The following is a 13001-nucleotide window of genomic DNA, read 5'->3' as shown; positions in this document are numbered from 1 at the left end:
GAAGCACAGGAGAGTCCAAGAAGGGCAGGTGCCCCAATCCACCAGGAGGAAGGTGCAAAAAGTGAACCACTGGTAAGGATGAAGAGTCAGCACTGCACCCAAGAAGACAGAGTCAGGTTCCTGAAGGATGCAGGTGATGTCCAATCCGGATGTGGGATTGAAATCGGGTTTGCGACATCGGAGTCCACAAACAAGCCTTGGCCCACGCAAAGCTTGTAGTTAGGTGAAAATGGCACTGCAGGGGACCAAGAAGGACCAGGTCAACTCTACCGAAGAGGGGGAGCCACAGGGGGTGTGCAGCAGTACATGGAGCCCACAAAAGACCAGGCAGCGCATACAGGAGTCCCACAGGATGGGGACAGAGAAGTTACAAAAGAGGCCCTTGCTGCACTACGACAAAGGCTCCCACGCTGCCGGGAAACCACTAGGGAAGCTATGGATCACAGGATGGAGTGCTGTTGGCCGCAGATTCAAGTTGCATGAATTACTTGGAGGAAGGATGCCATCAAGCCTTGGCAGCTGCAAATAACTCAGTGCATGGGGGTACCGTCTTGCGTGGGGAGGCAAAGTCTTACCTCCACCAAATATGGACAGCTGGAAGAGAGGACTGTCCGGACTACTTCAGTCTACCACCCGTGCTGCAGGATCCATGCAGCTCAGCAGGACAGGAGATCCACGCAGCCAGTCATCATCACAGTTGGTGCCTGCAGAAGCAGGGGAGTGACTCCTTCACCCCAAGGGAGATTCCTTCTTCCTTCTGATGCAGGCTGAAGACAGGCTGTCCTCAGAGGATGCATGACTGGGAAACTGTTGCTGGCAGGAGCCAGAGATACAATGTTGCTGCAGGCGTCTTGCTTCTTTGTTGCAGCTTTGTAGGCTCCTGAAGAGTCCAGAGGCAGTTTCTTTGGTGAAAAGTCAAAGTAAAGAGTGCAGAGGATTCCTGCTGGAGTATTGCAATCCGAATATTAGGAACCACCCAAAGGAGAGACCCTGAATAGCCCTCAAAGGGGGATTGGTTACCTTAATCAAATCAAATCAAATCATTAACATTTATAAAGCGCGCTACTCACCCGTGCGGGTCTCAAGGCGCTACCTGATACCTTACCAGATAAGCACCTATCAGGGGAGGGCTCTGACATCACCTGCTGGCACTGGCCAATCAGATGCTCTCAGAGTTCCTTGCCAACCTTGAATCCAAGATGACAAAACCCAGGGACCCTCTGGAGGAGCTCTGAGCACCACCCCTGGGGTGGTGATGGACAGGGGAGTAGTCACTCTCCTTTCCTTTGTCCAGTTTTGTGCCAGAGCAGGATCTAGGGTCCCTGAACCAGTGTAGACTGGTTTATACAAGGAGGACACCAAATGTGCCCTTCAAAGCATTGCCAGTGGCTTAGGGAGGCTACCCCTCCCCAGCCTGTAACACTTGTTTCCAATGGGAGAGGGTGTAACACCCCTCTCTCAAAGGAAATCTTTTGTTCTGCCTTCCTGGGCGTGAGCTTCTCAAGCAACAGGAGGGCAGAAACCTGTCTGTGAGGTGGCAGCAGCCTGGAAACCCTCAGAAGGCTGAAATGCCAATACTGGGGGTCCTCTAAGGAGCCCCCAGAGTCCATGAAATCATACAACCGATGCTTGCATAAGCCTTGGGGTATGATCCCAACTTTTTTGATAACAAAAATTCCTATGTTTGGAGTTACCATTATGTAGCTGGACATAGGTAGTGACGTATATCTAGTACATGCGTACAATGGCCTCCCCGCACTCATGAAGGGGAATGGGCCTAATGCAGGGGTGCCGCACACACAGGTACTTTGCACCCTGCCCTCTGGGCTAGAGGGCATACCATAGGGGTGACTTATAAGTGACCTGGTGATGTGAAACATGGCAGTGAAGGGGTGCTTGGGCTCCCTATGGGTTGCAAAATATATGCCGTAGCCAAGAGGGATCCCCTGAAACCCTTATGCCCTGGGTACCAAGGTACAATATACTAGGGACTCATAAAGGGGCACCAGTATGCCAGTTGTGGGTGAAATACAGACTTTTGGGAGAGAGAGCATAATCCTTGGGGTCCTGATTAGCAGGATCCCAGTGAACACAGTCAAGCACACTGACATCAGGCTGAAAAAGGGGGTAACCATGCCACGGAAGTGGGTACTTTCCTACAGCTCCTACTTGTAAGTAGGAAAAATTAAATGCAGTGAACTATTGTAGATACTCCCAAGATGATGGAAGGGGGTTATAGGGGTGTCACGCTTAACCTTTACAAAGTCCATGATGGAAATACAAATTACAGTCAGTGTGTTAAGCTGAGTCATGGGGCTCCTTGTCACTCCTAGCCCTAATTCTGGCATTCTTTCTAAAATAATCTGTTATCAGTTTTTGGGAGAACGTAACGGAAGGAGGCTCTGCTGAGCAAAGTCGAAGTTGATCATTGAGAATTCTGACATATTCGCTACACCTCAATAGGAATCTTATTTCTATGTGGGAGATGGACGTCAAAGAAGCCTCCAGGCAGTAACAAGTTCCCTTCTGTATGAAAATTGGGTTAAGGAGGAATCTTCTGGGAGCCTCAAGCTCCGGGCAACAGCATAGAAGATGTAGCCATGATTAATTCTATTGTTGCAAAGTCTGAAGGCCCTCTTCTTGTCCAGTTGAACCCATGGCTTAAAATTCTGCCACTTGAAGACCCACCAAACGCATAATAAGATGTTTCTGTAGGCTCATCTATGCAAACATTAACCCCCAGTCAAAAAGTTCTGGGCTTAAGCCATTGTTTTTTTGCCCACCATGCCACCCCTGTTTGGATACAGCCATGTGCAAATCAGTCTTGACTCTGTTCACCATGGGAACAGTCCAGCCTTAACTATCAAGCCAGAACCTCCCCGGACAGGAAACAAGCCTCCTGGGACTGATTTTAAGGTATCACCCCCATCAGCCAGGCCATCTTAAATCCAGTGGTGCAGTGAGCACAGGATCCACGTCTGAGCATACCTTTCCCACTTAGGGCGACAAAAGCAAAAAGAACAGATGATGCACAGAATGCTGAACAATGCAAACATTTACCCCCAGTCACAAAGATCTGGGTTTAATCCCTTTTTTTTTTGTCCACCACCCCACCCCAGTTTGGACCCAGCCATATGCAAATCAGTCTTCATCCTGTTCCCCATAGGAACAGTCCATCCTGACCTGCCAAGCCAGGTCCTCCCTGGGCTGGAAACAAGCATCCTGGGACCAGTTTCGGGGTACCACCCCTTTAACATCCAAGCCAGCTTGAATCCCGTGGTCCACTGAGCAGATGGATTACACCCAGATCTGTGACTGAGTATGAATGTGTGATGTGCTACGCATTACGTCCATCATCTGTTCTTTTTGCACATCTCCAAGGAAAGCACATAAGATTTGTACAGAAGAAGAAAGGTTCTGTCATCTTGATTTTAAGTAGAGAGGGGCATTGTGGGATAGTTTTTAGTATGGCGCACAGGAAAGACTGAGGAACTAGGTAGAGTTGCCATTGGGTGGGAAGTTTTGCTCCATTGGTTAGGAAGTGGCCAGGCTTTTTCCTACCCAGAGGATGGTGCCAGGCATAAATGTGGCATCCCCAGTTGCAGGGATGTCCCGCTTAACCTTTACAAAGTGCATGTTGGAAATACAAATCACGGCGACGTAAAAGCGAGCCACTTCCCCTGTTAGTCTGTTAAACTGAGCAAGAGGGCTGCTTGTCACTCCTAGACCTAATTCTGGTGTTCTCTCTTAAATAATCTGTTATCAGTTTTTGAGAGAATGTAACAGAAGGAGGCTCTGCTGAGCAAGGTCTAAGTCGATCATTGAGGATTCTGACATATATGCTACACCTCAATAGGAATCTTATTTCTATAGGAGAAGCACAGCAAAGAAGCTTCCATGCAGGAACGAGTTCACTTCTGTATGAAAATCGGTTTCAGGAGGGATCTCCTGGGAGCCTCAAGATCAACAAATATGATTCTAGAAACTTGCACAAGATTGTTCCCCCTTAAAAGGAGGGGGATGACATCTACAAGTGGTTTGCTGCACTTGAGAGTGCCTATAAAGTGCAGAGGGTCCCTCAGGTACAGTGGGCTGCTATTCTGTGGTTGTTCTTCTCTGGCAAGGGGAGAGATAGACTCCTTACTGTCAGAGAAGAGGATTCAGATAATTTCAATGTTTTGAAGAAAACACTCTTAGATGGATTTGGCCTAACCAATGAACAATATAGGATTAATTTCAGAGAAACCAGAAAAGAGTCTTCCCAATACTGGATAGACTTTGTGATTTGTTCAGTGAAGGCTTTAGAAGGTTTGCTACATGGCAGCAAAGTGTCTGATTAGGAGGGTCTATATAATTTAATCCTGAGAGAGCATATTCTTAACAATTGTGTGTCTGACTTGTTGCACCAGTACTTGGTAGACTCAGATCTGACATCGCCCCAAGAATTGGGAAATAAGGCAGACAAATGTGTCAGAACAAGGATGAGCAGAAAAGCTCATGCAGGGTGTGACAAGGACAAGAAGAAGGATGGTAAGTGACAAAGGTGGGGACAAAGTTAAAAAAGTCGGAGGCTTCATCAGGCCCACAAATATCCTCTGGGGGTGGTGGATCCAAATCCTCTTTCAACCAACAGAAGAAGCCTTGGTGTTATTTGTGTAAAAGCAAAGGCCACTGGGCAAGTGATCACACTTGTCCCATGAAAAACACCAAACCTCCCACCACCACTACCCCCACTGCTTCCACTAGTGCCCCCAGTAATAGAAGTGGTGATGGGAAGAACACTAATAGCCAATCTACGGGTGTAGCTGGGCTCACTTTTAGTAATGTAGTGGGGGTTGGTCTAGTTAGGGAGACCATAGAGCCTGTAATAGTCTCAGATGGTGGCATTGACCCTGCCACCTTGGTTGCTTGTCCCCTTAATATGAATAAATACAAGCAACTACCCCTACTCAATGGTGTTCTGATTGAGGCCTACAGGGACACAGGTGCCAGTGTCACTATGAATATGGAAAAACTGAGCAACACCTACTTGGTCATCAGTATGAAGTTACTGACTCCCATTGCAACACTGTCAGCCACCCCATGGCTGTTGTGAATCTCAACTGGGGAGGGGGTTATTGGTCCTAAGAAAGTTTTGGTATCCACTGGCCTACCTGTAGAATGTCCACTGAGCAATGATTTTGGCGACTTCAGCTTGGGCTGAAGTGGAGTTAGAGGCTCATGCAGCAATGCTGGGCATGCCAGGGCACATCTTTGCTCTTACCAGGGCTCAAGCCAAGAAGCAAAGAGGACAGGGAAGCTTGAATCCTGGAACAATGGACCAAGTGCTCCCAAAACCTAGGGGTAGAAAGGGCAAACCCTTGTCCACTTTCCCTCCCTCTCCAGATGATTCCCTTTTGGTGAGGAGGAGTCAACTCCTTGTACAGAACCTACACCACTGAACTCTTGGGTGCATGGGGGCCTGCCAAGGAGGAACTGAGTGTGGCACAGCAGACCTATCCCACACGAGAGGGTTTAAGACAGCAAACTGTCAAACAAGAAGCAGCGGATGTCAGTGACTCACAATGAGTTTACTGGGAGAATAATCTCCTTCATACTGAGGCAAGGGACCTAAAACCTGGTGCTACCAGGAGACTGGTTATTCCCTTGCAGTACATAGAATTCCCCCCGACACTGGCACATGACATTACCCTTGCTGGACACCTAGGGCAAAGTAAGACTTGGGACAGATTGGTCCCTCACTTTTACTGGCCTCACATGTCAGAGGACACAAAAGAGTTTTATCGCTCTTGTGTCACTTGCCAAGCCAGTAGCAAGGCTGGTGGCACTCCAAATACCCCCTTAATCCCACTGCCTGTGGTAGGGGTGCCTTTTGAGATTATTGGGGTTGATACTGTTGGCCCCCCTGACCCTCCAACTGCTTCTGGAAACAGATTCATCTTAGAGGTAGTGGACCATGCCACAAGATGCCCAGACACCATCCCCTTAAGGCTCCTGTAGTGGCAAAGGCCATCCTGGGAATATTTTCCAGGGTGAGCTTCCCTAAATAGACAGCATTAGACAGGGGTAGTAACTTCATGTCTGCATACTTAAATGCAATGTGGAAGGAATGTGGTGTAACCTATAAATTCACCACACCCTATCACCCACAGGCAAATGGACTGGTGGAGAAATGTGGCATAATGGTGAGAGCGGCAGACCCAGAAGCAGAGATCTGGCTCAAGACCAGGGTTCAAGTCCCGCTTTGACAGGTCTTTGGCTCAATTCCTTTGGACCAGATAATTCTTGCCTCGGTGCCTAATCTAATTAATGAGTCCCACTCTGCAACTCTGGGCAATAGCTTGCTTAATCTCCACAATGACCCCAACAGCGCTTGGATGTCTGGCTTCACCCTGGGGGTGCCCAGGAGTGGACACCTCACAGGGAAAAGCCAGGAGGGGTTCCATAGCGGTATGAGTACAGTGCCTTGAGACCCTAACGGGTGAGTAGTGTGCTATACAAGTGCAAAGTTTACAGTTGAGAGATTTAACAAAACTCTCAAAGGCATGATACTCAATCCTCAGTATTACCAATAATAAAGGTACTTTATTTTAGTGACACAGTACTAAATATTTCTTAGAGGCTATACTTCCTTAGGAGGTAAGTATTATACACAAAATATACGCTAGTAACCAAAATCAGATGAGCAAACAGTCATAAAATAGTGCAAATAGTGAAAAACACCATAGTTTACAATGGGCCTAGGGGGAACACAAACCATATACTAAAGTAGTAGAATGCGAATCTCGGTTTCCCACCTAGGCAAGAGTAGTGTGTAGAGGGATGCAGGGAGTGTAAGAAAACACCGAAGGTAAGTAAAGTACCCCACCCAAGAGCCTAGGAAAACAGGAGTAAAGTACAGCAAGTTTCCTCTGGAACACACTAGATGTCATGATAAAGAATAATGCAAAAAACAACCAGACTGGAAGACACCAATGATGGATTCCTAGACCTGAAGGTCTGCAGAGAGAAGAGACCAAGTCCAAGACTGCTGAGTCCAGAGAGAACAGGAGCCCCTTCTAACCCAGATGAAGGTGTAAAAGTGAAACCTCTGGTTGGAAGAAAAAGTCAGAGATGCACCAAAGAAGAGAGCTGTGGGTTCCTGCTTGGTGCAGGAGATGTCCCACATTGAGTAGATGAATGCAGGCTGGTTTTCTTCATTGGATCTCGCCAACAAGCCTTGGGTCACGCAAGAGACGCATTTGGCGGGAAAAGGCGCTGCCTGGGCCCAGGATGGACCTGGGGGTCTCAACTCGGACTGAGGAGACAGAGGGGGCTCTTAGCACTTCAAGAGCCCTCAGAAGACCAGGCAGTACCCACAGGAGTCCCAGAACACGGGGACAAAGGAGTTGTAAATGGCAGTTGTCGCAGCACTACACAAAGGGATTCCACACCACCTGAGAACAACTCAGGGAGCTGAGCATCACGGGATAGAGTGCTGGGGATCTGGGCTAGGCTGTGCACAAAGGATTTCTTGGAGAAGTGCACAGAGGCCCTAGGAGCTGCAAAACATGCGGTGCACAGGGGTAATGTCTGGCACGGGGAGGCAAGCTCTTACCTCCACCAAATTTGGACAGTTGGAACTTTGGACAGTTAGGTCACTTTGATCCAACACCTGTGTTCCAGGATCCACACTTGTCGTCAGGAGAGGGGACCCAGAGTACCGATCATCGCTGCAGAGAGGTGCCTGCTGAAGCAGGGAAGTAACTCTGTCACTCCACTTACGATTCCTTCAGTTTTTCTGGTGCTGGAGGGAGACAGGCAGTCCTCAAGAGTACATGTTGCAGTTGCTGGCAGTAGCTGGAGTTACAGGGATGCAGTAGCTGTCTTGGATACTTTGTTACAAGTTGTAGAGTTCCTTGAGCAGTTCTGTGGTTGATTCGATGGTAGAAGGTGAAGAAAGGATGCAGAGGAGTCCTGCTGGAGTCTTGAAATCCGAATCTGAGGAAACACACAGAGGAGAGACCTTAAATAGCCCTGAGAGGGGAATTGGTCACCTAACCAGATAAGCTCCTATCAGGAGGGGTCTCTGACGTCACCTGCTGGCACTGGCCACTAAGATGCTCCAGGAGTTCCCTGACCATCCTGAAAACAAGATGGCAGAACCCAGGGACACTCTGGAGGAGCTCTGGGCACTACGCCTGGGGTGGTGATGGACAGGGGAGTGGTCACTCCCTTTTCCTTTGTCCAGTTTCATGCCAGAGGAGGAACTGGGGGTCCCTGAACCGGAATGGACTGGATTATGGAAGAAGGGCACAATCTGTGCCCTTCCAAGCATTTCTAGAGGTGCTGGGAGGCTACCCCTCCCGTGCCTGTAATACTTATTTCCAAAGGGAGAAGGTGTAACACCCCTCTCCTAAAGGAAATGCATTGTTCTGCCTTCCTAGGATTGAGCTGCTCAAGCCCCAGGAGGGCAGAAGCCTGTTGGTGAGGTGACAGCAGCTGGGGCTGCAGTGGAAGCCTCAGAAGGCTGTTATGGCAGTACTGGGGGGCCATGGTGGAGCCTCCAGAGTGCATGGGATTTTGCAACCAATACTGGAATCAGTATTGGAGTACAATTCCCAGTTGTTAGACACCTCACATGACCATATTCGGGGTTGCCTATGTGAACCTACATAAATATGTATTGACCTATATGTAGTGCACACTTAAAATGTTGTCCCCGCACTCACGAAGTCCAGGAAAATGGACCTGGACGACATGGGGGCACCTCTGCTAGAGCAGGGGTGCCCTCATACACAGGTACTATGCACCTAGCCTTCAGGGTCTGAAGGTTAGATGTATAGGTGACTTGTAAATGACCTGGTGCATTGAAAATGGCTGTGAAATAGTGCTTACACTATTTCACTCAGGCTGCAATGGCAGTCCTGATGAAGTGTTTGTATGAGCTCCTTATGGGTGGCAAAAGAAATGCTGCAGCCCATAAGGATCTCATGGAACCCCAATGCCCTGGGTACCTAGGTACCACATACTCAGGCGACAAACCATAAGTACTGGGGTCCTAGATAGCAGGATCCCAGTGACACAGTCAAAACATAATGACAATCAGGCAGAATTTGTGGGCAACATGCGAAGAAGGATGGTACTTTCCTACAGTTTCTGTGGGCTCATATATGCAAACAGTAAGCCCCAGTCACCAAGATCTAGGTTTAAGCCATTGTTTTTTGCCCACCATGTCACCCCAGTTTGGACACAGCCATATGCAAATCAGTCTTGACTCTGTTCACCATGGGAACAGTCCAGCCTCGACTACCAAGCCAGATCCCCCCTGGACCGGAAACAAGCATCCTGGAACTGGTTTTGGGGTACCACCCCCATCAGCCAGGCCATCTTAAATCCAGTGGTCCAGTGAGCATGGAACCTACATCTGAGCATACCTTTCCCACTTAGGGAGACAAAAGCAGATGATAGACAGAATGCTGAACAATGCAAACATTCACCCCCAGTCACAAAGATCTCGGTTTAATCCATCTTTTTTGTGTCCACCATGCCACCCCAGTTTGGACCCAGCCATATGCAAATCAGTCTTCACTCTGTTCCCCATAGGAACAGTCCATCTGACCTGCTAATTCAAGTCCTCCCTGGACAGAAGAAGAAAGGTTCTGTCATCTTGATTTTAAGTAGAGAGGGGCATTGTGGGACAGTTTTCGGTATGGGGAAAGGCAGCAAAAGTGGGTAGAGTTGCCATTGGGAAGTTTTGCTTCTTTGGTTAGGGAGTGGCCAGGGTTTTTCCTACTCAGAGGCTGGTGCCATGCCTAAATGTGGCATCCCCAGTTCCTTTTTCAGAACACTAGACCAGTGGAAGAACATAAGTTGAGTGGGCCTGCTGTCTATGACCTGAGAACAGTCTAGAAAACTGAACATGCTCTCCCTCCTGTACTCAGGGCAAATAAGTGGACTTCAAGGATCATAAGTTTAATCTTCTGTTTAAGTTAACCGGATAAAGAAAACTATACCACCCTTTCTCAAACTACCAAGCTGACCAATTGCAACTGGAACTGCCCTGGATGCTGCTGCTGGCCTCTACTGGACCACCCAGGAAGTGTTAGGAAGGTCCTGGACTCTTAGCTGGTGTTAAAGTGTACTACTTCTAACTTTTCCTGATTCAAAAATGTGTTGGCTCTAAAGACCTGGAAGGACCTGACCAACCTGTCAAACCGATCCAGAGAAGGTGCTTTGCTGCTGGGCCAAAAATTCAGGTTGCTTCAACTCTGAGCTTTTCTGAAGTAGCAAATACAGTTCAGCAGGACCCCGAAGAGAAGGTATCTGGACTTGTGGAACCCCCTTTAGCTATAGCCTGAATTTCTGACTCACTGGAAGGATCTGAGCTCCAAAAACCATGACTGAGACCAAAGGTTAAAATCATCACTAGGTGACATTGAAAAACGTATCCAGCATGTGAGCGACCTTCTCTAGTCATGAAATACAAATTTCTACTGCTTGGAGCTATCCCTCCAAAAGTCAACGGCTCTATCTAGACCTTGTCAATCTGCTATTCGATTACATGGAGCCCTCTTTTGCCACAGGCTGCTGCTCTGCCCGCTGAGGATTTCTGACTTCCATTTGAAAAAATTACTCCAAAGGTAAAACTTCTAAGTGGGTTGAACCATGATTCCGTATCCAACTCTTATGTGATTTTAAGCTCTGGTGACAGACCATAGACTCCATGCTTAAGATTCTGCAAAGGGATTGTATCCCAACAAAATATGTAAGCAAATAGCAGCAAAACCGAGCACTTTTTCAGTGGAATTTACTTAACAATTGAATAAAAAGCAATAGGCCTAGAAATAGTTTGTGTAATCATTGGCATTTGGCAACAACGACATTGCATCATTTTTTCAATTTAACCTTGCTAACTTAACTTCCCGTCTTTCAATGTCCAGCTATAGCTTCAGACATACTTTGACTCTGAACAGGCTTGGTGTCAGCAGTTGGAATTGATAATATCACTCAGTTTTATCAAAACAGATTAAGAAATACCTCATCATACATTATAAAACTGACTTGACAACAAGAGTCTTCTAGGTCTCAAAGGGAATAGCACAAGTCATTTTAAAAATATTTCTAGCTATAGCAGCTATGTTTTTTAAAAAAAAATTAATAAGAACACAGAAACTAAGATTAGCCTTTCCAACTTCCTTCATTATTGTACAACAGCAAAGCCACAAAACATACCAACATCAACAATAACCATTAGGTTAGACATCCTGGTGCCCATTAACAGTTCATTGAGCAGAGGCTCCATTTTTGACTGCCTCCTCTTTGCAGTGACAAAGGCTCTTCTAACATTAAAACTTATCATCTTCTAACTCTACTTTGTGCATAAATATGTTTAAGTACCACTTTTTACTCCTGCTTCTATTTCATCTTTTTAGGCAAAATTAGAAATTCTCAGTCAAGATAGCTACAACTTTGGTTATTTGAAGTCTATCACTCAGGTGAGGATTATGGTTGTTCGATAGCAAAAGTGAAAACACCACAGCTCTGATAGGCGTAGGATATAATTCTTTAAACATAGTTTTGGATGACTATCCTGCTGCCTTCATGATATTTTTCAATCTTTGAGATACTTGACAATTTTTGATTTGCATTTTGTCATCCTGGATATTGCTAAGGGAAAAAAGTCCCATCTTCCAAATCTATAAATCAAGTGTCACAATGTCTTAAAAAAAATAACAAATGCCAAAGGCTATTCAAAGTTGTCAACAATTGTTTGCAGTTCAGGTCCTCACCCCAGGAACCATTAGATATGTAGACATCTTAAAATATGGAATATCTTGATGCCCTAAAATACCAGAGAGCTTTCTCTCCAATCAGTAAATTAGTTAGAGGAAGGTGAGCTGCACAAATAGTTAACCTGAAAAAGTTAATTGTTGTTTTTGAGAGACATTCACTTGCCCATTGGAACACAGGTTTTACTAAAGGTAAGACACTTGCCTCAAGGGGATCCAGACTCTTTTTGTCAGGAGTCCAACTTAACCAATGTGATAAATATTGTTTACGTGTTCAGGGAGACCAGGCTTGTTGGATTTCAGAAGATCTGAGGTGTACAATATTATCAAGATGAAAGTTGAACACTTGATAAATTCCAGCTGGATGCTATTCTACAAGCCCACTTCACACATCTAATTTGAATGGAACTTTATAAACAGTTTTCTAAGATCCTCCACCCTATGCATGAATTGTTTAATTCAATGAAATTTCGGCATCCATACTACAATCATGGGGCGAACAATATATGTCAGGTTTTCTAAATGAAAAGAAAGACCACCTAAATTGCAGCTCCTTTCAGTCGATTTCATTGATTAATTCAGTCTGTAAAACCTATACTAGATCTAATCGCCTGATGGCTGCTAAAACCACACACGGGGACTCCATGTGATATGTTTTTATCCCATCAAGAGACATCACCTCCATGGCCCTTGAGGCTGCAAATAGACTAGAAAGGCCTTCCATGGTGAACCTACTTGATGCCAAAATGTATTTGACACGGTCTCCTGTTGGTTCCTCCCGACTGTCAGTACTCCTATGGGTCTTGCATCTATCTTCTTATGTTGGAATAAATCATTAATCAACTTGTTTACTGCTTGCATATTTTGTATGGGCAGCTTATACTTCTTGTACCATCTTGATTAGGAGTGGTAAAAGGCAAGACTGGCCCCATTGTCTTTTTCCACAGCTTTTTGCCTTCTACTAGGAGACCCACATCCAAGATTTAAGATCATTATCTACTATTTGTTCATTACATTTGCACATGTTAGAAGTCAGACTGATGACATACGCTGTTAATATTGCTATTTTATCTTTGTCTTCATCCAGTGCTTTGATAGTAATTGAACATGCAGAAATAAAATATGGCCAAGTATCTGGCTATAGGCTAAGTATTGAAAGGAACCAGATAATGACTAATCTAGCTCCAGACGTACTGTAATCCCATTTTGTCAGCTCAACTACTTACTTGG

Source organism: Pleurodeles waltl, chromosome 7 (assembly GCF_031143425.1).
Source record: "Pleurodeles waltl isolate 20211129_DDA chromosome 7, aPleWal1.hap1.20221129, whole genome shotgun sequence".
In the NCBI taxonomy this organism is placed as follows: domain Eukaryota; kingdom Metazoa; phylum Chordata; class Amphibia; order Caudata; family Salamandridae; genus Pleurodeles; species Pleurodeles waltl.
Note: the sequence above shows the minus strand (reverse complement) of the source record.